This window comes from Falco punctatus, assembly GCF_963210335.1.
Source record: "Falco punctatus genome assembly, contig: scaffold_41, whole genome shotgun sequence".
Lineage (NCBI taxonomy): Eukaryota > Metazoa > Chordata > Aves > Falconiformes > Falconidae > Falco > Falco punctatus.
In genome coordinates, this window is record NW_027660119.1 from 584,153 (window position 1) to 609,592 (window position 25,440).

Sequence of the window (25,440 nt, forward strand, 5' to 3'; positions counted from 1 at the left end):
CAAACAAAGAGTGGGACTTCTGAGTAATTGGGAGGTCTTGTACTGGTGACAAAAAGAGATTGATTGGCCCTGTGGAAGTGGGGAAGCACGTCTTCCTATTTTTTTACTAACCTTTAGCCCAACAGCCTTGACGGTCAGTTAGATATACAGTTAGAACTAAAAGCAAGCGGTTTCTGCTCTAACCCTCTTCAGAGGAAGTTAGGACTGCGGCGAATGAAGAGACGGGACGCAGCTTGATGCAAGCAAATGTCAATTTATTGTACAGAAGCACGAGGTTTTATACACTTTCAGAAGCTGCGCATTTGAAACAGATTGGTTCTTGAAGCTAAGCCTTGCATACTAGGCAATCCCCGATTGGTGGTTAGCTGCCATCAATTAACAGCAAGGTGTTACCTTTCCTTGGCGCCATCCGTCTCCCACTCCCCTGTGCTCTGCAAACATGCCTCATCATGTTAATCCTTGTCCAGACAAGCTCGAGCACATTCCCCTCAGCAAACGGATTGCCACGCATGGTCCTAGTTTCCAGCCCGCTCCTGCATCTCCCCCTTCCTGTTGCACAAAAGGAACCTTTGAAACCGAACGAGTAAAAACAAGGTATAAGTAATAGAACAAATAAAAAACCAACTGAGACATATTATCAGTGTCAAAATAACCCGCTGTCTCTGTTCCGTACAATTTGACAATTGCCCCTTTTTGTTTTTGAACAGCTAGGGCCAGGTTTGCCATGTTCTGCAGGGCCCTTGCAAACATGACAGCAACCAAGGTAATAGCAAACAAACAATACTGCCAGTTGAGTGAATGGATGCCAAAAAAGACTGAAATTTTCTCAGATTTTGATACCATGTTGCTGCAATGGGGCGCCTAAAATCCACGCAGCACATACCATCCAAATCCTCACAGCCATGTCCTTGAACCAACAACAAAAAGCAGTGGCAATTTTGACTCACATGCTTAACTGCCTACCAAACAAGGTGATTTAACTCTTTAATGCTTTCCCTGCTGTTATTCCGGATAAGAGAAGAACCGCTGCGACACGTTCCCATCATAGCCTCCTACTACATATAGCATCTACAGAAAGACAATGATCGACATTCAAAGTGTAAACAGTATCATCTTCTTTTGGATTAACATTATACATAGGTGGAAGGGCACACCAAAAAAGAACTGGTTCAGTCAAAAAGTTCGAAACATAGTGTGCCTTCTCTGAACATACCTCTGGGGTCATTCCCTTCGTTCCCTCTTTTTTTATGCAAAGAGAAACACTTCCACCAAAACAGAGAAGCCCCTATTTACATCTCTGAGCCCGGACACAAACCGCAGCTGTGTGCGCCACCAGGCTCAGGGCAGGAATCATTCATGCCGTTGCACAGCTATATATCTCTACAAGCATGCAGACACCTATTAAACACTAGATAACCATGTTTATCTTTCCTATTCTCCTTCACAATACCTAGCTGTTTCTCCCATTAGTTTCCAGCCCGCTCCTGCATAGGACTCCTGCCCCAATATGCTAGCTTGTTCTCACTTAAGACAACAACAATAAAAGTTAGTTTCTTGCTTGCTTTTACTTCTAAGTCTTAGACTCTTCAATGTTTATGAAATGTGAAGAGGCGGTGAGGCGAGTGTGATCAAGTTCAGCACTATCTTTACTTGTCAAACTCCTGTTCAAAGTCAGAAGGTATTACTTGGGAGCAGAACTTGAGCCCTTTCTTCTGGCCTGGTGTCTAGTGCAGAATGGGAGAAGGAGGGAGGGTGAGAAACACTTGAGAGCTTTGAACAGTGTGTCAAAACTAGGTGTCTGCTGGACTTAACCTTCAGTCAGCTACTTAGAAGTGTCTGTAATGTAGTGAGCTTAACAGCTCCAAACAGCCCTATCCCATTTGAAGAGAAACTCGAGCCTACTGGTAGCAAGGTTGCTTGCAGCTTCTTGCTAGCAAAAATTGCACGATGGTGTGATAAGAATCGTTTGAAATGAGGGTAAAGGTTGAAGTAACCTGCTACGCTTGGTGCATATTTTAACTTTACCATTTGGAATGGAATGATAAAGAACGAAGAGGAAATTAAGTTGGTATTTTTGAGCTTGGAGCACACTAGGAACGCTGTCTCTGCCTTGTTATCCATTAAACATCTGTTTACATAGTGTAGTAGCTGCTAAAGCTAGCCGTAGGGGGAAAACCTGTTAGAATGAAGAAAGCTGCCTTGTGTGCAGCTGCCCACTTGAATATGTAATTCCTGGTCTCTTGAATGAAACATAACTTGAACGTAGGAGTGTTTGTGCTCAGGAGATCAAAACCCTTTACACTTCCACCAAAGCTGCTTGTGATGCATATTTCAGACGCTAGCACTCGAGTGTTTAAAGAAGCTTTTAAACAGAAGCCTTCGTTCTAAGGATCAAGGGGCTGGTTTCTTTCTACTCTCTTCCCCAGATGAGTGCAGTGTTACTGCAGTAAACCGTTCATGTATTCTGTTACACTTGAACTATGAGTGCAGCAATGATACGGTGCCGGGAGTGAAAGAAGACAAGTTGCTTACTTTGGGGTTTTTTCTTTTATTCTTTAGAAAAGCTTTAGAGCTTCATTAACAATTTTAGTACTGTAATGATTATCAAAATGAAATGTTGTTTTCTCTATGTGATTACATTGGATTTATTTGATCCCTCAAAGTAAAGGTTCTGCTGGTGGCAGAACAACTTGCTTCTGTTCTATATATGTATCTAAAGTGCATGTTCACAGCTGTTCCACCTTTCTGACAAAGTGCATGATGTCTTGTGCCAGAAGCTTTGGTTCCTCAAAGGCAGCAAAATGCCCTCCATGTGGCATGTAAGAGTAAGTGATGATGTTCTTGAAGACCTCCTTTGCCCAGACCCGTGGTGTATGTACTAGCTCCTGAGGAAAAAGCTGCAGTCCCTGTGGGAACATACACTGCAAACCTAGAGGACATTAACTAAGTGCCTTTTTGAAAAAAGTCCTGGGGAAATTCTATAAAAACCTCCTGACTCTAGTAATTGCCACAGTCAGCTGGCAGAGCTTCACCGCAGCGACACATTTTGTGGTTTGTACTCTGCTGAAAAGCTTTGCTTGTATTTGAGTCTCCTTGAGTATGAGAATATTATACCCAAAAACGTAAAGTAGAGCCAACTTCGCACACGGTTCAATCTTGAAACGTTTCCTATTTTTAAACTTACCTTGTTTTACAGTTTTGCGATAAATGGCAAGACGCATCACCTCTTTGTGACAGTCAGAAATGAGCCTGCTCAAGTTTACTTTAGAATTTATAGTACCAGCGTAACGAATGAGTTGAGGAAAGGTAAGCTGGCTCGGTCTACAAAGGAAAAGACTCTTCTATTTGTTTGTGTGATCAATCACATGGAATTCCGTTCTGCAGCATTTTCTGGTCAGCCTCTCTTATAGTCATCTTAAAGTCAGTGGCTGTTAGAAGGTGCTTGGTTTGTTAGAAGGTACTGCTCTCCAGATTGCTTCCCCAAGTTTGTGCTTAACACTTGTAGTCGTTAGTTTTATCCACCACTAAGCCGTATGCTTCTTAATTCAGTTTAAACGTCTCTCTTGGAAATGCTCCTGATTTTCTGTTTTGTTTTAACTGAACTGAGCCAGAGATCACATTTGTTTGGTGACTAAGTATATAGACCTGTAGTTTGAACACAAGACTGAATATAGTTTGATATGTCTGCTGCATTGTCTTGGCTACAAGCTACTTTGTGTGAATTACAGGTTCAAAAGAAAAATGACTCAACTATTTTTATCAAAAGAAAATAAGAACTTAGATTATTTTTTTTAACAACTTAAGTTTGCTGTTTTAAAGTAATCTAAATGTTTATACAGGCAAACGTGGTTCAATCTCATTTGCAAATCTTTCTTACACCTACCACTTCATTACCTGGCATCACCTGTTAGACCAGGGTCCTTGGAGATGTTCTCCTTGTAGAATCGCATTGAGGACACAATGGAGGATGTCACGCAATAAATCATCACATTGGCCAAAAGCTCATCAAGAGTGTATTTGCTATTGATAGAAAAAGATGAAGACGTTTCATTGGAAGCTGTTTCTCAATACGCTATATTGGGCTCATGCCCTGAAGAACAGTTGTTCTTGTTCTCCACTTGTTTTCAAGCAGCAAATTAATTGGCACCCATGTGCCCAGAGCAAAACTGCCCGGTGCTGAAGCAGTAGTTTGCAGGCGGTCTGCTGTAAGTTTACACTACTACTTGTCATGTGTAACCTTTCATGCTCAAAATTCAGCTTTGGCCAGTCTTTTACCTATCTCCTCATTAGTTACCATTGCTCATTCTTTTAATGAGTCCTCTCATGGAAGAGCACCTGTTTTCTTACCTTTCCAAGCCTCCATCATCTTTATGCAGAAACGATTTATCTCTCCAGGTAGAGAATTTTTCCAATATATATGCAGCAAGCCCCCCAGGGGAGTCATTCAGTCCACAACCTAATTCAAGAGAAGAAGAGAACCATTGCAGTTGCCTGGCATTGCAAATACTTCAGTGGGAGTTAAACTGGACTTACATCAATTCTTCAGAGTTTTCTATGAGAATTCAGTAAAGAGTGTGTTTTACTAGCCCTGGTAGTACTTTATTCTTGAAAAGTTCACCCCAATGGAATTTTGGCTATAACTGACAGCACTATAAAGTTGAGCAATTCCTATACAAAAGAAAATAGGAGTTAAGAAAATCCTCTGGGCTTCTTGGTAATGTGTGGCAGAAAGAGCAAATTCAGATGTAAAGGGATTACACTCTGAAAAGAAATTTCAGATAAACTGTTTGGGAGCACTGTCCTGCTTAGGATGGCTAACTGGGACCCTGAGTGCTGTTCACTTTCTATGTAATTTAAACAACAGTGGAGTGTTGTGTATCTGCTATCTGCTCCTGCCTTTGGGGAATGCTAACAAACATTATAAACACAGCATATTATACCTGTGTTTTAACCTGTAAAACGGGTGGGGATTACTTCAGCAGTGGTAGAGCTTGCCTTGGGAAAATTCCTGTACCACACTCTAGGCTGTAGTTTTACAGTATCCTTAGAATTGCCTACTCTCAAGTGTATTTTAGTGTGACTTTAGCACTGAATGACTGCGTAGAAGATGATGCACAATGTGATTTCAATTTAATAGTGGACATAGTTAATGCAAAGTAAGTTTGTGCATTGGCACAACAGTTTCCCTGTGCTGTCAGGACTAAAGTGATTTGCTACACATCAAAGTCATGTAAATGCTTTGACCAGCAAAGGTAGGGCAGGCTAAAATGTGCCAGCTAACATATGACCCGTCTGGAGGTGAACATTTTCTGAGCTGAAAGCTGTCTCCGAATCACTGTATTCAACTTTCATGGACTGGATGCTCAGAAATACCAGTCTTGTTTGCAGCTTACTAATGATTCAACCTGTACACATCTTAGGTACCACAGCTTCTGGTGAGTGAAAATACTGTAGCTTTGCTTTAAACCTGCCTAATGAGAACTAAACTGATAATATAGATATTTTTTGAGACTAAGCAGGGAATATGTATTTTTTCCCCCTATTTATTTTCTGCCTTTCACAGTGTGCTACAAAATCCCTGCTCTTCTTTTTTTCCAGGTTAAAGAGTTCTAGACTATGTACAGTGCTTGTAGGGAAGCTGCTTGGTCACTTTAGGGTTCTTTTTCTCCCCTTCTTGTATTCTTTTGATTATAAAATATATTAATGAAACAGGGGTGGAACAGATTCTAAATATCATGGATTTAGTGTTTTGTCTTACTCTCTTTTTGCTTTCTTTAAGAGTTTGTAAGATTCTCTTAAAGTCTGAGCTGGCTGACGTTTCAAAGCACTGTCCTTGACTCTTGGATTCTCTCACATAGCAGCAACCAAACTAGAGCCCATTGTGATTTTCTTCCTCTGCTTAAATTGCTTTGGACTTTGTTGACATCAGTTTTTATTGGCCAGTTTAATCAATCAGTCACTTAACTGCAGAGAGTTACAAAACCATTTATCTTTAGATTAAACCAAACCCTGGATAGGTGTCAGATTTTCACTTAACCATTAACTTTTATCTGTAGAGAAATTAAGATCATATTGAAAGGTACGGGTGCCAGCACAGATTTTTGTGATACTCTCTCTCCCCTGGAACTTGCTTACGTATTTATATTCATGAATTCTCATGTTAACTAGTTATTAACCCATGAACTTAATCTTTTTCTTAAGGCAGTTTAATGTCTTTAAGAACACTGGGGGAAGGAACCTCAACAAAACTTTTTTTGGAAATTAAATATGTTCCATTACTAGATCCACAGCTTCTTGATCCTGCCAGAGCTCTGATATTTGAAGCATGATTTCCCTGTGATATTATCACCTGTAAATGAATTCTCCTTTTAAAAACATTTCTGCTAGTTTTCTGATCAGACACTAGACATACTGGTCTTTGTTTTTCTGGGGGCTGTCTTCATTGTTTGGCTTTTGAAAAGAAAACCCCAAAAACCCCAACCTGGTATCTGGTTTGTCTCCTTTTATTTCTCTGATATTGCAATCAGTTCAAGCAACAGACTAGGCATTAGCTGACGTTTCACTTTGAATTTCCTCTTTTCCAGTTAAATGCCAGGATGGGGTGCTATTCCTTCTATGGTCTCCGTACCTGATGCCAGTCTGAGACAGCTCTGCTGTCTTTCCTGATGAGGGTTTATTTCAATAAAGGAATACCCCATAATCTTTGATAATATTATACAAATAAATCATGTAACTTTTCTGAGATGGCCATACCTTTCTTCAGACTCCTTATCTACTGGTCCCACTACATCATGCTTCTGGCTTCAGGTATTATGGCTGTGTCTACCTTTCTGCAAGTTTCACATTGCACTTGCTTATGGTATTTTTCTTGTTTTCACCCACATTTATTTCTAGAAGCTTCAATGTCAGGGTCCTGTGCTTTACTTTAAGAGGCTTTTTGCAAAGGGTTTCTTTGCCATAGAGAAGTGGTATGCCATTTAACAGACCTTGAAAAGTGGTATTTGTAGTCTCCGTCTTTCTTTAAGCGGTTCCTTTTCACTTCCTTTTACACAGCTCTTGTCCCCATGTCTTGCATTCAGTCACCAGAATTCATTGCTTCTCAGACATGGTTGGCTTTTGTTCAACTATGTGTTTATACGCCTTAAGCAGTCAGTATACAAAGTTCATAGTGATATAGAGAAGGTTCATTACCTGCAGTGTCTGGTTTGGTGGCTTGGATGTGTAAGTATCCAGACTCTCGCAATAGTTCATGTATATTCTTCTGGATGAAAGGATACATACGTCGAACATCTTCCCTAGTAAAGCCTATGAGCCATGGTATATAAGCCCCAAGCATCACGGAAATCATCCTTCTCAAACCTTCTCTGCCAGCGAAGATAAGATTCACAGATCTGAAATCAAGTTAATGAATAGAAGGTTAAATCAAGCCATTTTCTGTTTCCAAATTTTCTAGAAAATAAGTCTGACGGGAGCTGTAATAGAAGCATTTCACTAAGCCAAATACATAAGCCCTTCACATTTATCGTGATTTCCAAAAAAATTTGGGAGAGTTAAAAATGGTACAGCTGGTGCCATCTCCATCCAGGAAAGTCCTATACTTCGTGGTACTGATCAGCTGCTGAAAGGCTGAGCTCCTTCCTTTTCTCCCTGCCAATTTTAAATTTATCTCCTTCCTGATTTAGAATGATGATCCTTGAGGTCTCAAATCAAAATGCAGCAGAGCTTACTTCCATGCCTAGTGAAAGAGAAGCCAAACAGCACTCCATTTTTCTCTGTACAACTCTTCCCTAGATAAGGGAGGCCAACAGCATCCTGGCTTGTGTCAGAAATTGCGTGGCCAGCAGGACAAGGGCAGTGATGCTGTACCCAGCACTGGTGTGGCTGCACCTCGAATACTGTGTTCGGTTTTGGGCCTCTCACTACAAGAAAGATGTGTCCAAAGAAGAGCAACGGAGCTGGTGAAGGGTCTAGAGAACAAGTCCTATGAGAAACAGCTGAGGCAACTGGGCTTGTTTAGTCTGGAGGAAAGGGGGCTTGGGGGAGACCTTCTTGCTCTCTAAAACTACAGGAAAGGAGGTTGTAACAAGGTGGGTGTTGGTCACTTTTTCCCAGGTAACAAGTGAGAGGATGAGAGGAAATGCCCTCAAGTCGTGCCAGGGGAGGTTCAGATGGGATATTAGGAAAAATTTCTTCACTAAAAGGGTTGCCAAGCATTGGAACAGGCTGCCCAGGGAAGTGGTAGAGGTATTGAAAAGGTGTGTAGATGTGGCACTTAGGGACCTGGTTTAGCAGTGGACTTGGCAGTGTTAGGTTTATGGTTGGACTCAATGATCTTCAAGGTCTTTTCCAACCTAAATGCTTCTATGATTCTATGAAATTTAGAAAGCGTGAGAATGCAAATACCACTGTCAATGCAAAGCACTGACATATACATATGACTGAATGCACAGGGGTGGGGATACCCCTGGAGAAAACAAAGCAGAAGGCGATGAGAGGCAGGGCAAACAGAAGGCAGGACCCGGACCGTGGAGCCAGAAGGTAGGGTAAGAACTGGAGAAACCTTCTCTGCACTGATTCCCTTTGCTACTCACTGTGGCAGCATCTGGGCCATGTTTGTGGTAATAAGAGATCCCCAGTCTTCTCCCTGTAGGTAGTATTCTTTGGAGCCCAATCTATTCATCAGCTTATGAAATTTCCGAGCAGTTGCTTTGCTGTCAAAGCCTGCAGGTAAAGAGAAACAGAGGAAACCTGTTTGTCTTGGTGTATCATCCCCTGGCCAAAGATCATGGTCTGACAGAGGCACATGAGTATGCTGCTGTGTAAAGGCACAGTGTGCTATGCTGCTGTGCCTTGCTCCTTGGCAATACAGTGAACACAAGATGGAAATTCAGTGGAAAGTGGATAAAGTGGAAAGCAGACCTGGTTTCCAGCTACCATTACCTTCCAGATCTCCACAGCCAGCCCCAGAGCCTCAGCCACATGGGTGTTAGTGCAGAGCCAAGCATCTGCATTCACAAACTGCATTCCCTGGTGAGGGCCAGGGATGACTGAGGCTCCAAGAACCTGGCAATTCCAACAGCGCCTTTTCATCGCTCACCTTTCTGGTGTGGTGCCTCAGAGAAGCCATATCCTGGGATGGATGGGCAGATGACCTCAAACACCATGTCACCCTCATTCAGGCCATGCTCAGCTGGCTCTGTGAGTAGAGCGATGGTCTTGTAGAACTCGTAGAAGGAGCCAGGCCAGCCGTGGACCATCAGCAGAGGTTGAACAGCTCAACTGTGAGGGACATAGGAGGGCTTCACGTGGATAAAATGGATATCAATCCCTGCCACACATCCAGACAGATAAATTAAAGCCTTAGTTCCATCACAGTTTCTGTTCCAAACTCTGAAGAAGGAGGGTGGCAAAACTGTGATTAGCATTCACAGCAGAAGGTACACAATCAACCCATGGCAAGAAGATGCCTAGCTGAAAGGACATGCCTGGTATTTTACCTGTGTCTCATCTTTTACTTACAGACAGAGGTATTGATCCCAGTCCCAGTTACTGGGGTCACAGGAGACTGAGCATCCACCTCCTGAGAAATTGGTCTTACAGTATATAAGTACAGCTGCACTTCAATGAATAGCATAATGCAGCTAAGACACGTGCAAAAACATGACTAAATTACAAAATGTGTGGGTGATAAAAAGAGAAACATGGAAAAAGTAAGCGCAGGATATAAGTTTAACCTGCAGATCACTTATCTAAAGTCTGGCTAACCTCACCTGGCTAAACTGGGTGGTGGTGGTGGATATTCCAACCTCAGGGCCTGGGTAAATTTTACAGTTTTCAAAGGTGGCTTCAAGGCAATAGCAGAAGAAAACCTCGTTGTTATTTAGTGCAGGTTCAGAGCCAGATGAAGCCCATCTTCAAGCAGATCTAATCTTATCACCACTGTGCAATGATCTTAATCTATAGAGGGTTACTAATAACATAGCCTCCACTACTGATCCTTCATTAAGCTGTTATGCACACTGTTGTCTTAATAGAGTAACCTCTTAAAGCCCCCCATTCTCTCTGTGCATTTCAGAGTGAGACCTGCTCAAGCCACAGAGACCCCCTCACCTTCAATGGTGGTTCGGAAATGGGGATATTTGTTCAGGATTTCCACTTGCTTGCGCCGGTCAAACTGGTTCCTCCAGTAGGCCACCACCTTCTGCAGGTAGCTGGAGGTGAAGCCGTAGCGGAAGGCAGCCCCTTCCAGCTGCAGTGTGTAGCGGGCCTGCTCCAGGCGGCGATGCAGGTCCTGCGGACAGGAGCTCTTGCAAGGCTGGCCAGATGCCTGCATGTGCCCTATGCTAAGGCAGGCATGAACAGGCTCTCCTGGCTCCACCGGCTTCTGTGTCTCTCTCTGGGACACCACAAGCCCTCCTGAAGCAGTGCCATACTCTGTATAACTTCCTGAATCATTTATATGGAGAATATATTTTTCTACAGGTTAGCAGTTCCCCTAGGGCACCCAGGAGTAGTGGGTTCTACGCTTGCCTTACTGCTAACTTGCTTTAGGGTTTTGGGCACTAGGAACTTGCCAGCACTGCCAGCTGAGAGAAAAATAAGCAGCTCAGCCTGTGCTACCGACTGCTAGTTGGCCAGATAATTAGTGACAGGCTTGTAGGGACAGAAGGAAGGACCCCATCCTTCTTCACCCTTCCAACCCTGTCCTCTGCGGAAGCCCCTCAGTCCTGCCCTACTGGTGCCTTTGCTATCCCGGTGCCCTCCCACCCCATTCCACCACTGCAGACCTGCTGTCAAATTCTGCTGCTCAAAGCATGGCCTTTCTGCAGGAGCAGCCCCAGGTTGCATTGAGAGTCTGTGGTCTCAGAAAGCATAAAGACATTGCAGTGAATCTGAGCTCAAATCCCATTCATAAAGGGCAGTGAGCCAGAGCATCATCTAACGGACCTGCGCTGGCTATTGCCCCCAAGGCATCACCTCAAAGCAGTAAGGTGGGTGATGAACTGGCTCCACCTCGCAGCTTTCTGCCCCTCCTTACCTCCCAGGCACGGGCACCTCAATTTCTTTGTCAGATGTTTCAGTCTTGAAGGGACAGATACTTTCATCTTCTTTCCCTTTTAGAGGTCTTTCATCTGAGCCCCACCGTCCATTGCCCATTTCAATAGTCTTGATCTTGTGTCTAGACCTCAGCCAGTAAACCAGCATCCCTCCAACGCCCAGAGCGGCCACAGGGACCAGGACTGCATTCCTCTGAGAACATTTGAATGACCTGGGGAGGCATAAAATTGTTTGCGCCCAACAGAAGTGTCAAGGGTAAAGGGACTATGCTGAGGCTTGTAGTCACATTGGTTGGACGTGAGTAACAAACCCCATGCAGTCAGCAGGGGCTGGGTGTTTCTGTTATTTTTGAAGATCGCAGGCAGGATTTGTGGCAGGGTTACATCTACCAGTGTTTCTTAGGGACCTTAAGCCTTTGCTGATCAGGACTTGTTAATCACAAGGCTTCTCTGTCCCTCTCCTTATGAACCAGGTGTGCCCTGGGAGACAAGGATCAGTAGGATCTGGATCTATCTGTTTTAAGGCAGGTACTGAAGTGAATGGGATAGTAGCACCTGGACAGCTTCAGGAATAAAAACTGCACAGAGTGGGCTGAGGAGCAGAGACAAGAGTTTTCAGCTGCTGGAGACAGCTGGATGTGCTAGACATGCCCCTTGACTGTGCTACATACATAGCTCCCCTACAGATTCAGTCATCTTTTAGGGCAACGCTAGCCCTCCACCATAGCTGTCCATAGGTAAAGGTCTCAACTTGTCTGTCTGGTGCCTCTTTTTCTTACCTAGACAGCAAAGTTTCAGACTTTCTTGAGGTGTAGGAGCTAAGGCGCCAGAGCTGGATTTAACAGACAGACAGCAATGTTTTAAAACCGTTCAAACCCTTCAGCAATCAGTCCTAAATGTAGTGTCCCTTCCCGTCCCCCTGACCTGTGCCTCAAGCTCTCCAGCTTCCCTTGGGGATTAGCAGAGCTGTCTGGGGCTATTGCAGGGGGCTCAAAGAAGACTGTGAATGAAGATTTTTTGTCATACAGGGTATGGAAGGGACTATGCTGTGCCCCAGCCCAGGTGCTAATAAAAAGTGAACTCCTCAGCACAGAGCAGCTATTTCACTTACCTGATCCAGGACAAGGTGCCATCCCTAGAAAATGGGGGTGGGGGTGGGGTGGGAAAGATTCTTGGTCTGATAGTGTTGTCTGAATGGTACCATCCCTTGGGGATGGTGTAAGGAACATCCCCTGCCAGCACCATTTACCGCGCAGCCATGGGATCACAAGCTGTTCAGCTGGCTGGCAACAGAGACAGTGTTTCTGGGCTGTGTTTTAGCTAGATAGTTTGTCACCATAATATTCCCGCCTTCAGCACAATTTAGATAAAAGGCACTGAACAACTGGGTAGGTGTCCTTGCGGTGTTTCATCCTACAGAGGGCTGTGTTACTTCAGCCAAGTAAATAGTTTATTTTGGCAGCTGTGTAGCGATAGGTGCCCAGCCTTGGCAGGGGACTTCCAAGCTCAAGGGTTACTCTGCTGCCAGCCATGTGGTACTCATCCTGCCCAGGGCTGGCATGAGGAGCAGCTTGTGGGACCCTTCCCTGAGCTGCTGTACCTTTGCTACTTCCAACTACTCCTGACTGGATACCAAGCTTTTAGGTCTCATCTGCCTGCAAGAAAAAGGAAACATCCTCGTTGGTTCTCTTTTAGCCTGGTAGATTCTCTTGCAAGAAAAGCAGAATCTAAAATCTACCAAAAAGTTAGAAGCAACAGAGAAAGTCTTGTTACTCTGCAGCTAGATGAGGGAGCTGTTTGGTGTCATAATTACGATGCCTTGAGACAAAAAAAAATTAAAAAGGACAGGAAACTCCATGAAAAACCAAGTCCACTGGGTGTTTCCTGTTGCCTGGTACCCTTTCCCACTGCTACCTGTGATGCAGAACACAGTGCCTGTACTGGACACCCCAGCAGTAGTGAAGGCAATTGGGTAATTGATCTCTGAGACAGTCTATGTGATTTTTAAGGAAGTATCTCCTGAAACCACTCCCAGACAAAGAAGACCAAGAGCTCCTAAGAGCAAACAGTGTCAGCCTCCACCTCCCTGGAGGCTGAGTAGCTTATGCAACAAGTAATAACAACCCCCTGCACTTACATCCTGGAGTTTAGTGAGTCAGAGGCATGAAACCAGTTATCACGGCAACAGCACAAACTCGGCACTGCTAACAAAGCAAGCATGTCCCAGAAACAGCTCTCTGAGTGGCACAGAACAAGGCTCAGTCTTATAAAACCTCCTCCCTACCCATGCTCAGGAAAGCTCAGCTGCATGCTCCCACCCACCGATGGCCTGGTGGACCCCACCGGGCCTTTCTCCTGCCCCAACCCTGGGGACCCCTGTTTAGAGTCCCTCCTCCCTGTGCCAAAGAGATCTCACCAGGCGTTTGGAAGCATCTCCTGCCACATGTCCGCTCCTCCTCGCCTAGCCACAGCTCCCAGCGAAACAACCCAGGTGTCTCCTCTGCTGGCTTTCTCTTCCGCAGCGACACTCTCCTGGTGACAATGCAAGCTACATCAACCGTCAGTGCCACCTATTGCCTAAACGTGCGCTTGCAAATTAAGTTCAGCAAGAGACAAATGCCAGGTCCTGCACGGGGAGGGAACAGCTCCGTGCATCAGCACAGGCTGGACGCCAGATGCATAGAAAGCAGCTCTGCAGAGCCTGGCCTGAGGTCCTCAGCTGAGCCTGAGTCAACAAGGTGCAGCAAAGGCCGGTGCGTACAGGGCTAGATAGCAAGCGTGTTAGCCAGCAGGCTGGGCGAGGTGATCCTTCGCTCTCTTCAGCACTTGTGGGGCCACATCTGGAGTGCCATGTCCAGTGCTGGCCTTGCTGGCAGAGGAAGGGCTGGAGTGAGGCTGCCCACCCTCGGTGGTCAGGGCCACCAGGCTGCTGGGGGGCTGGAGCCATGTGGTGTACCAGGAGAGACAGAGAGACCTGGGCTTGTTCAGCCTGGAGGAGAGAAGGCAAAGGGTGGGGTCTTACTGCTGTCTGCATCTACCTAGTGGAGAGTGTAGGAAAAATGGACCAAGAACAAAAGGCAATGGACGCAAATTGCAAGAAGGGAAATTCTGGTTAGATGTGAGGAAAAATTAGTTCACCATGGAGGTATTCAGACACTGGGACAGGGGCCCAGAGAGGATGTGGGATCTCCATCCTTAGAGGCAATCAAAATTTGACAGGAACAAGGCACTGAGCAACCTGATCTACCTGAACCTGCTCTGAGCAGAAGCTGCGATGAGCTGACCTCCATGTGTCCCTTCTGACCTGTGCATCGTGTGGCTCTATTCCATGTGCACCTGTGATCGGCAGCAGCCCAAACAAAAAAGGAAAAGTTGCTTTTCATTTTCCACAGAAATCAATGCTTTGTTTTAGCTCATTTTTAGACTTCATTTCCTTCATGGTTAGTAAAATCTTACTAGGTAAAGGCTTCTCTTTCCTAAATTGTGTCCTTGCTGTGCTTCAGTCCAGGAATAACTACATCTTACTGTGAGAGAAAATGATTCCTATCTCCATGCAACGCTCTAAGCGAAGTACCATCACCAGTGAGCTCTGTGATGGTTAGGTCTCATACCGTGACTTCATATGCAGCCACTGTGCCATCAAAAAAGAGTCATCAGGAAGAAAAGCTTGTAAATCCTTCATTTGGTCAAAGTTCAGTTTATTGCTACACCACAGCTATTTCTGGTTACATCCGTCTGGGATTACTTAGCTTTAAGGTTCTATTTCCCAAACAAAACCAGCTCTTTTGAGGCCTCTTGGAAGATGATATCCCTGATTGCAGAGGGACTATAGTCAGCAGACAAGAGAATTATTAGCAACAAGGGGAAAGAACTACAACCCATGTGGAAGGTAGCTGAGGACCCTGTAAAGAGCCAGGTTGAGGTACTGCAGGCTGTGATGTCGTCAGTAGACAAAAGAGACCTCGAGGAAATTCTGTTTCTTACTTAGCACTGGGAAAAAGCATAAAGGCTGGTGGAGGAAGGACTGGCTTAAACAGCTGTGAGTGAATTTATCTATACCAGGAATGTGGGAGAAGAGCCAGCAGAGCTAGTTACAGCTACAAAGAAAAGACAGAAGTTGCTGCTTTCTGTATAAAAAGCTTGGGAAAGTCAGAATGGCTTTTACTTAAGATACAAGGTGACACACCAAGGCCACTAATACCCTGGGGCTAAAAGGCAACACCTCACCACCACCTTCACCCCCGATAAATCTGGAACAGCTGGGATGCCAGGATCCCATCTACTGAAATGCAGGGGATGTGCAGGAGTTTTGTGTGAGTGCTGGTGAGCAGAGATCAAAGGGTTCCCAGAGGAAATTCCGTCCTGGGATGCAGCAGCAGTGGAAAGCAAGGGGTTTTTCCCCTCCTCTCTTACAACCTCTCGAGGCCAAAATGCACAAATTCAGGCAGAAACTGCTTGCTGGAGACAGCAAGGCTGCCTCCCACGAGATTTTGATGCATGTCTCATAAATGGAAAGGGGAATCCCACAGGAAAGGACCTGCAAAAATGTCTCAGAGCATCTCCCTGCATTGGGGCAGGATCCCTTATTCTTAATGACAGACGTCTTAGCAAACCCATTTTTAAAAAGCCCCTTCGGAGCACTATTAGAAAAAATTCTGCCTCTGTCCCAGTGCTGTGCTTTTGCTGGTTCAGCTGCTACTCTGGCATGGGAAAAAAAAACCCAAACCAACCCAAAAGGAGAGAGAATAAAATTTGATACACTGAATCTCACTATTGCACCTCTGTCTAAACTTCCAAATGTCTAAACTTCCCACAGTCCCTGTGCGACAGGCATCATTTTATAAAGGGATTTCATATGTTCCCATTGCACAAATCACATACTAACAGAAAGCTTGTTTCCTATGCTTTTCTCTTGCTCTTGTCACTGATCTGCAGGATCACCCCTGCAGCAATGATAGAAAATACAGACATGGAAATGTTACCGTAATGTATTTTTTCAGCTGGTTTAACAGCTGGATACAAGCAGGAGGAGCCAAACACAACACAACCTGCCAGCTCTCCCAGACCCGTTGGCTACTGCTGGTACAGTGTGACCTGCTGCTGGAGAAAGCACCCAAAGGCCAAGCAGTAGTTCTGCAAACACTGGGTGCCCTCTTGTGGGAAAGAGGAGCTCGCAGCACCAGTAATAACACTTTTTTTGTGTGTATTTGGGCTTTTTTCTATTTTGGACTTTATGTGTTTCTCGTTGCCAGTTTCACGTAATCACAATCCAAGCCTCATCAATGCCATTAATACTGAAACCTGAAACACAGGGAGGAAAGCTGGTGACTTCTCATTATGAAATGGGCTATTGAACAGGGGTAAGAATGGAGCACAAAACCTTTGAACGCAGCTCTTTTATAGCTTGAGATGCTGTGGCAACTTGGAAATGATTATTCTGACCTTTGGAGCCGTTGCAAGGCCCTTGCTGGGATTTATGGCCCCAACTGTAATGCACTGCCCTTCACAGAATCATAGATTCATGGAATTGTTGAGGTTGGAAAAGACCTTTTAAGATCATCAAGCCATCATCTTACAGCATGAAGGCATTGCTGCGTAATTTTCCTTTTGCATGCACAAGATCAGGTTCACTGTCTTAAGCATTACTAGAAAGCAAATGGTGCTCATTAACAGGGGATCTTTGTGAATATGGTCTCCTGACTTATACCAGGGACCAGCTCTCTTCTTTTTTTTCTGGTCGGTGGCCACTACCAGTGAGCTGCTGGCCAGTGATGTTGCAGGGCAGGACAACTGGAAGCTTCAGATCTCTCCTGTGCTCTTCCAGGTTCCCGAATTTGAACGTTATGTTCTTCCTTTGCTTTTAAGGAAGGTCCTAAGGCTAACAAGGATTTCATGTGTTATGCCGGATCTTTGCTCCTACAGGCCAAAGACACTGAATGCTGTATTTCCCTGCATGACTTCTGAAGGAAAATGGTCCCCGTGGTCCAACAGGTCCAAGCTGGGACTGTCCATGCACATGCAACTCTTTCCAACTGGTATTGTATGAAAAAAGCCATGCCCAGAGATGGGATTAGATGGGAAAAATTGGAGATCTTACCACGTGTGGCTGTGTCCTTGGGGTTAAGGGAAAGCCCCCAGCACATCGCCCTACTTGCAATGGACAAGCAAAGTTTTCACCTTTCCAGTGAGGTCTCAGGACATTCAGCTGGTTGGTGGGAGATTTGTTTGGTACCAAAGTCGACTCTGGCACTGAATGGCAGGCTCTGTGCTCAGCCTCAGTGATCCCGTCCCTGGAGGAAACACTGAGCTCCTAAGCACCTCCAAGCTGTTAATTCCTCAATCTTACTAACAAGAGCCAGCTCAAACATCTGAGAGCCGACGGCAGCAACACCTTGCTCCTGCCCTCACCGGTAGCCAGTCCATGAGGCCTCTGTGCTGCTCCATGGTATATTACATAAAAGTCGGATTGCAGGAGCAATGAACAGCTTGGGAGAGCCCAGGACAATCTCTCCAACCTCTTCCTCCCCCTCCACAAATGCTCCTTTCTTGCGCAGAAAGCCCATTCTCATTGCTGAATATACCTTCCCCCTAACATCTCTTTAGTCCTCTGCTCTGCACTGTATGCTGAAGAGAAGTTACTGTTTTCCCAGCTGGAAATGGCCCCTTCTCTGTCTCCCTTATTGTCGGAAGACCTCACAAATGTTTCACTGCTACCTCCGGCAAGGACTGGCCCCTTCTGTTGCTAATTAGGGAGCTAAGAGGTTCCTCCAGGCACTTCCCAGTGAAACTGAGCCCATTAAATGAATGGCAGGCAACATCTCTGGGGGTGGGGAGCAAAATTACACAACCGCTGCTTGGAAATAGGCAGTTTGTTACGCATGCTGGTTTTAGAGACTCAGCGACATTAAAAACAAAAGCAACTTTCAAATCCAAACCAGTGTATTTAGGTCACTGATACCCCAGGGATAATCTTGGGGATATTGGTGATGGGAGGCAGGCAGCAGGCTCTGGAAGCTTGTGCTCAGAGCCTGGATGCACAAAATGTGATAGCTCCTGCATGTGTGCCAGGCCATGGACTGAAAGTCGGGTGTACAAGACCTTTCTGTGCTCTAGGATATGGGTACTGCTGTGCTGCGTGCTAGGAGTGTTAATCCTGGAACGTAATGTGAAGGATAGCCCTTTTGGGCTTGGACACACTGTGGAGTTTTGGTAGGTGAGTGTGGTGGAGGCTTGCAGGCTTGGCTTAGCTAACCCAGGTGCCCAGCAGACGTGAGGAATTTCTTATACAGAAGGGAACTGCATACAATCAGTACAGATATAACTTTCAACTCTGCTCAGTTATCCCATTTTTGTTGTTTTACAATCTTAGGATTGCATTGCGTATCTCCTGCAACCATTGCTCCAAGCCATGTAAAATTATCATCTTGCAAAGAAAGCAAGAATCATTTTTTTTAAAAAAGGATGCAGCTGACCAAAGGTACTTGAGAGAGGGACTAGTCTTAAGATTTGTAGGACAATATAGATATAAATGTCTTATGGAAAAGAATATGCTGGGTGATTTGTCATTAATGTAGTGAAGAAGCATTGGTGGCAGAAACAAAGGCCTTATCTTCAACAAAGGGCTGCATATAAATTAGTATGTGTAGAGGGTCTATACTCAATGATTTATTTAGTTTAACAAAAAATCTCTAAAAAAGCAGTTAACAGCAAGTATTTGGCTGAGGCAGAAAGAAATGCTAGAGAACGATCTCCATCCTTCTCAATAACAACGATTGCTGCTGAGGATCCTGTAACAGCAGCTATTACGACAGGCCAGATCCCAAGCTGCTTTTCTCCATCCTTACCCTGGAAAACTCCTGTTCTTGCTTTCGGTGGGCATGAGTGCTCAGTGGCTGCGAGGGGTAGCTGTGTTGCAGAGTGGGGTGGGTTGTCTCTGTCCCACCGCTCTGCTGGAGCTCTGCACAGCCACCTTCCTGAAACTAGCTCTTACAACGAAGGGCTTCGGAGGGAAAGGGCGAAGCCCAAATCTAAGCATGGGTTTTGCAGTGCCATCAGCTGAGCATTAGGCGCTCACGGAGCTCCCACAGTCGGTATGGCAGGCAGCTGAAGGGCTGCTGGAGTGTGTGAGCTCCCCTTTGCAGGCCTGAAGAAACATGCAAGAAGAGATCTGTTTTTGAGACGTTGGTCTCATGATGTATTCAGTTCACTGGAAATTTTGGAGAGTTTTCTGCAATGATCCTGTGCGTTATTACCTCCCTTTTGGGGAACTGTGTTAGCTGTTTGGAAGTATTTGTGGCCTTCTTCCCAAATTATTTATTTCTCTATGGTTTTTCCTACTGTCCATTATTAGTTGTTATGCCTACATTGTATAACAACAACAACAGTAATATGAGGAGACTCATCAGGTCCAGAGGCATTAAGAGAATGAAGACTGAATCAGCTGAACTTCTGACATAAGGATATGATTTTCATTTTTCATTAAAAACATCTAGTCTGGAAAACGAGGGACGTTTGAGTATAATGTAATAACAGCACTGCAGATATCTCACCTAAAGAAAGCAGCACTATGGACCTTGAGCATTATATCAGGACCCACAAATACAATTGGGAAAATAATTAGGTATTGTATTTTAAGATATTGGTCTGAATATGGTAAACAAGATTCTACCAACGAATCTGTAAGTGTAATTTTTTTTTCTCCTCCAGCTTTTCAGCATTCTTGGAAAGACTTCTCTAAGCAAAATCCCAGATACGTAACTGACTGGCCCTTCCCAAAGGTACAAGGATAAAGCCCTTTGCAAGTGGCTGTTAAGAAAACTGGGCAGCAACAGCTGCAGGATTAATCCTTGCCTAAGATTAATAAGCAGTTCCACAAGCAGTGTAACTAATGAAGCCTTGTTTCCTACATGTATTTGCAAAATACAGCTACTATTTGCAAATACAAAGAATTTGTATTTTGCAAGTACAAACACAAAAACTTTCTAACAATTGAATTGTTCTAAGATTTTGTTTCCTTTAGGTATGTTTATAAAATCACCCCTGCACTTCCAAAGAAATCACTTTTCATGAAATGTGTAGAAACACCTTTCAGAACTAATTTTGAAATGTCTGCTTGCCAAAGTTGGTGAAATCAGCAAACAGATCAAAAAGTTACTGAGAGGACACATCTATAGACATACCCAGTGATTGCACCAGCACTGGTTCTGCAGGAAGCAAGGAACAAAAATGAAGTTGTGAAAGAAAACATAGGAGAAAGCACCTATTTTTTAGCAGTGTTGCAGTGAGAGGAGTTGCAAGGCTCACAGAAGGAACATCCCCCATGATCAGTGCTGAGACATATGGTAGCCAAGAATGATCGAGTCCAGCTCATTTGGTTTTAATGGTGAAATCTTCAGTGCCATTGACGAGACCACCGCTTGCTTTTGCACCGCATCCAGAGGATGAAGTGTTTAGTGAGGCAGCCAAATCTATGTAAGATAGAGAACGACTGGGAAAAACTTTAAAAGGCCCTAGTAAAGGCTGCTGCTCTGAAATCTAATTCATGTTTTGGCATTTGCCTTCAGTGGGAGCAGGAATGAACCAAAAGTTGGGTAAGTGGCACAAAGTGATTGCAGATGGAACTCTCTGTATGCCAATATAAGTTAAGGGAAGCTGGAAAAAATATTTCACTGACCTAATATTTAAATGAAATATTCTGAGTTAGAGTTGATTTCAGGGAAAAACTCCAGGCACCTCTGTGGACAGCACAGTGCTGAGAGAGAAAACTCAGTGCAGAGCAAAGCAAAGCCAAAATAAGATGCCGTGTATTAAATAGGTCAGGAATGTATATATCACCGTAACAATTCCAAAATAAATCAGCTATGCATCCCCACTTTGAAATCAGTGTTAAGTAGGGTCACTTCCATAACAAAAGGGCAGAGAGGAATAGAAAAGGCAGAAAAAAACCTGGCACCATAATCACTGGAACAGTGGAGGCTGTAACAGGAGAAAGGAATGAGTGAGCAGGACAGTTTAGCTTTATGAAGAGTTGAGTCAGGGGAGAGACTAACATAATGAATATCTAATTTGACCTTTAATAAAGTCTCTTGTCACCTGCTGAACACCCTTCATGACTTGACATGGATTATAATCTGGGAGTTACACAACACCTGATGTAATAAAGAAAGGAAATGTAATTTTATGATGCATAGAATTCTGAGATAAAAAGAATTGCTGAAAAATGTCACCAAGGCAAGTAGCTGTAATCATAAAATTAGTATTAATAAAGTTGGTGATGGTGAAAATCCGTCAGTTCTTGTGCCTCTTGTTTTAGGATTTCCATTCAGGTTTGTGTGGCTCACTGAAGCTGAGATTATTCCTGCTGCTCTTTAAGCACAGCAGCATCCACATGGTGAAATACACTTTAAACACGGAGAGTTAGAGCTCAGGATGGAGAGCCAGAAAAAGCCAGTGTAATCCTGGTTTCTGGCACAAAGGCATCACTTAAAAGAGTGCAGAGTTATCCATTCCACAGCTCTCATGCGGTTGCAAATCTCTGTCCTGAAGACACTGGATGGTTTCTTTAAAGCTGCATCTTCTCTCTGGAGTAACCACCTGAGGGCAACATCACAGACGCAACGGGACACACAGAGTTCCTGTGCCTGGAATATTGCGCTCACTTTGAGTGACCCCATTACCAGAAAAATTGTGATGACTGGGAAACAGCTCAAAGAACAGCAACAAAGATGATTAGGAGGCTGGAGCTACTATGCAGAAAAAACGTTACAAAAGCAAAATCTAGTTTGCCTAAGGGATGACTGACTAGGAGCAGGATCCTGGCCTTCAAATGTTTGAAGAGTGAAGAGAAATTATGTAGCGTAATAAAGGGAGATAGAACTACCAGTAACTGGTGGAAATGAGGCAAGGAAAATGTGCCTGCTCTTCCTCTTACATTTTTCCTACCTGTGAGATCCTGGGTTGTGAATTGGAAGTATTCATATTCTGACTCTCTAATGAAAGATCAGGGTGAGGACAGTGCGGGCCAGGAGCACAGACCCTTGGTCATGGAGATCAGCTCACAGTCTACGTGACAGTCAGGAGATGACTAGTGAGTAAAGCAGACCACTGTTGGGTGGGCAGGAAGATAGGGATACCACGAAGTAAGAAATGATTTACAAAAGAGAAGTCATTCCTTCAAGAAAGTCCCAAGAAATCCAAGCTGTTCTCCCCCATCCACAATTTTCAAAATACATATGGCCCCAAGAAGGATCTTTCTTCTTTGCCAGCCTGCGACGTATTTGTGGGGGTGCTCTAGAGCAATACTGATTTCAGGACAGGGATACTTCACCTTCTCATGCCTTTCCAAGGAGGCAGGTGTTGGGGCCCTTGATCAGGCATGACAGTGGTTGGAGGCAGCCAGTGGGACACATCACCATACGCTCTGATTCTGGACAATTATTTTTCTGGTGGAGAGGGTAGTGGAGGCATCCTGCCCTGTGCAAACGCTGAGCTGGTGCTTAGAAGACGGAGTGGAAGGGAGCGCTGAATTTATAGTATCGATGTGAAATGCCACCTACGTGTGCAGAGAGGTCTAGAGAGGAGACAGAGAAGTCCTGCCTGCCCTGCAGTCCAGGTTTGGCTTCTTCACTGCATGGGTTTGTGTACCATAGCACAACACTGGCAGAGCCTCATGGCAGTGGCTGATGAGGTGTCCAGGTGAACCAGGAGCAAGCTGTGGGCTGGAAGGGCTTTGCTGGAGGGACCCAAGGGGACTGGGAACTGGGCACTGTGCAGCGTGCACACAGCTGAGCACCTCCAATGGTCCACAGGATGGCCATGATGGAAGTCGTCCAGCCTGGTCCCTCCTCGGGGCAAGCAGCCCTCCCCAGCTGCCTGACCAGGTGGGAGGGAGGCACAAGGAGTCACAGCAAGGGGCTGAGAGGGATAAGGCAGGGTGAGCTGGATGCACTGGGCAAGCTAGCAGAGCTGTGACACTGCAAGCCCTGGTGCTGCCTGAGCCTCTTCAAAGAGCGGCTTTAGCAACCTGAGAACATACATAGTCGGCAGGATCATGCTGTGCCAGGGCTGAAGGCAGAGCTAAGCTGCAGAGCTAAAGCTGTGGCACTTGGGCATAGGTTAGTATCCGTTCTTTGCTCGGGAAGGGAAAAGCTTAACGCGGTGTTCAGGGGGAGGGGAGGCTCTGGGTGTTCCTGTAAGCACAACGCGAGGAAATGGTGCTAAGACAGAGGCATGACCCATCATTTGGTAGGAGGTGCCAGCCTGCCCAGGTTAGCAGTGCTCAGTAAAGCAAGTGTGACAAACCAGGGCAGTACAGGGGTGGCACCTCCTGTCTGCTCGTCCAAGCCCAGCCCGTACTTCTGCCATATCCTTCTCCCTTGTGGCACCAAGTGGGTGTTTTTGTGCAGGTTTTGCAGTTACTAACTCTTACCGCACCAGCTTTCCTGCTCTGTTCCCCTCTCAGTATCCCTTGCTGGTGAGGTCTGAGGGACACTGGTATAGCTGAGAGACATCTCTTCCCCTACTTTTCCCTCTGCCATCTGTCAATCACCCACCTGGCACTCAAATTCAAACCTCCCCATATCAGGCTCTCCTTTTCTTCCCTTTCTGTCCCTCCATCTACCTCCTTTAGCCAGTGATGGGACCACACCAGGCCCTGGAACATGCCAGCATGAAAATGAGCTTTTTGTGCAGAGCTCCCTGCGTGGGTTTGGGTTTCATTTGCTTAAAAAGCACAGAGCCAAAAACTTCAGGGTGATCTGGGGCCACTGGAGAGCCCTGGAAAAGGAGCAGTTCTGGACCTGTCCAGCATGTGGAGTGCCCTGTTATACATCAGGACTTTGCAGAAGGATCCACAAGATGTTTCTTATTTAAAATGCAATTGGAGAAGGGAATGCTACACCAGCAGACTCATCGAGCTCCAAGTCATTGGGATGCCAGCTGCAGTGTGGTCTAACAAGTTTGCTCAAGCCCCTGACTAGACTTGACTGGCCTTCCTGAAGTCTGTCTTGCTGTTACTTCATCCTTGTTAAGAGTTTAAATACAGTTGCTACGCTGCAGTTAAACGCTGATGCTGTGGTAGGCATGCCCTAAGTGTGATGGAGCCTGAAAATTTGGGAAGCAAACCAAGCTCAAGTAACTACTCCAAACGGAAAGCAATAAAAGACAGCAACTCCTCCTTCCCTTCACAGATCCCCTACTTAAGAAAGAAAATCCTAATTCTTCTAACAGTCCCATTATAGGACTGAACTGCACCAATGATGACAGGCCTTTAAAAAAAAAAAAAAAAAAGATTGGCAAATCTATTGTCTCCTCTTAGAAGGCTTATTTGTAAATATGGCTAACCAGATCCTTTTCCTACAGTCTGCAGCAATATTTTTCCCTGAGATCGAGGAGTTAACACTCAAATACATCAGCCTATCTCAGACCCTGGAGGCAGACTAATGCACCATCTCTGCTAGAGCATTATCTCTACCATCCACTGTTTTCAGGTTCCTGTTAAAGATTAATGATCAAAGAGCAAACAGCTTTTGCTTTGACTAATTCTGATTCAAGCCTGGATCTCTGTTTAAGCAAAAGCAAACCAAGCGAGTGTTCATTTGTTTTGAGAACCACTGGTTCCCAGGAAAGAGGACAAATTTCTCTTTCTGTCTTCTGGGTAGTTGGTGCGGGCAGCTCTGTGCCTCAAAGGCTTTCCTGCCTCCATGGCACAGCAGCTGGGAGCCGGCGGAGCACATAAACCCGTAAGACAGGTCCCTATCCTGCAAAGTGAGAAGATGTTAGGAAAAAAAAAAAAGTGATTTTCCAATAGAGGGCACTAACTCATGGCTTTTGTGGCAACATAAAGCCCTATCTGTTCTTTACCAGCACCCTCTGCAGGCTCCCAAACGGGGTATGTCTGAGTTGAGGATGAGAAGGGGAAAGGAGACCAGTACTGAAGTGCTTATGGCGCCGTGTTGGTTTCTAGTATCTTCTACTCATAGGTTCCACTGTTGCAAAGCAACATACAAAGGGTATCTGGCAATGCATTCAAGTACCTGACCTGTGCAGTGACATGAAGAGGGAGATACAAACTATTTTGTTATGGAAGGCATGGCAGAGGCTTCCCTAGCTGGAGGGGAAGTCACTGCTAGGAGACTGTTTTGTTTTTTCCTGGCAGTTCCTTCCTGGCTTTGTAGGGTCCTTGCCCATAGGCTGTTTTCCTGGGAGAAGCAGTCAGTGAGGTTCGTTTGATTTCATCATATCCTGTTTTCACTGGCTTCTGGAAAATAAAGCTGTTGTGAGGCTGAAAGAAAAAAAAGGATCGCGTCCTTGAACAACGACCTGTGGAACAGCAATAGCTTCCACACCTGTATGTGCTCCCCAGCCATAACAACCCCCCCGCTGC

General features: G+C 45.1%; 1 protein-coding gene, 1 long non-coding RNA gene and 1 pseudogene across 3 annotated transcripts in view; 1 reads left to right on the top strand and 2 right to left on the bottom strand.

Moving 5' to 3' along the window:
* The window catches only part of LOC308057930, a 147,828-nt gene that overhangs the window by 49,399 nt on the left and 72,989 nt on the right, over positions 1-25,440 (bottom strand). The window lies entirely within an intron of this gene.
* Positions 8,439-10,667, bottom strand: LOC308057921 (epoxide hydrolase 1-like; annotated as a pseudogene). Its single transcript has 3 exons — positions 10,111-10,667; positions 9,098-9,328; positions 8,439-8,721 (listed from the first exon to the last, which is right to left on the bottom strand). The product of its transcript is annotated as an epoxide hydrolase 1-like (transcript).
* Positions 12,756-25,440, top strand: part of LOC308057920 (uncharacterized protein) — a gene marked incomplete at its 3' end in the record, with an annotated part of 32,128 nt that continues 19,443 nt past the window's right edge. The window contains exon 1 of the mRNA XM_080411931.1: positions 12,756-14,175. The remainder of the gene's footprint in view (positions 14,176-25,440) is intronic.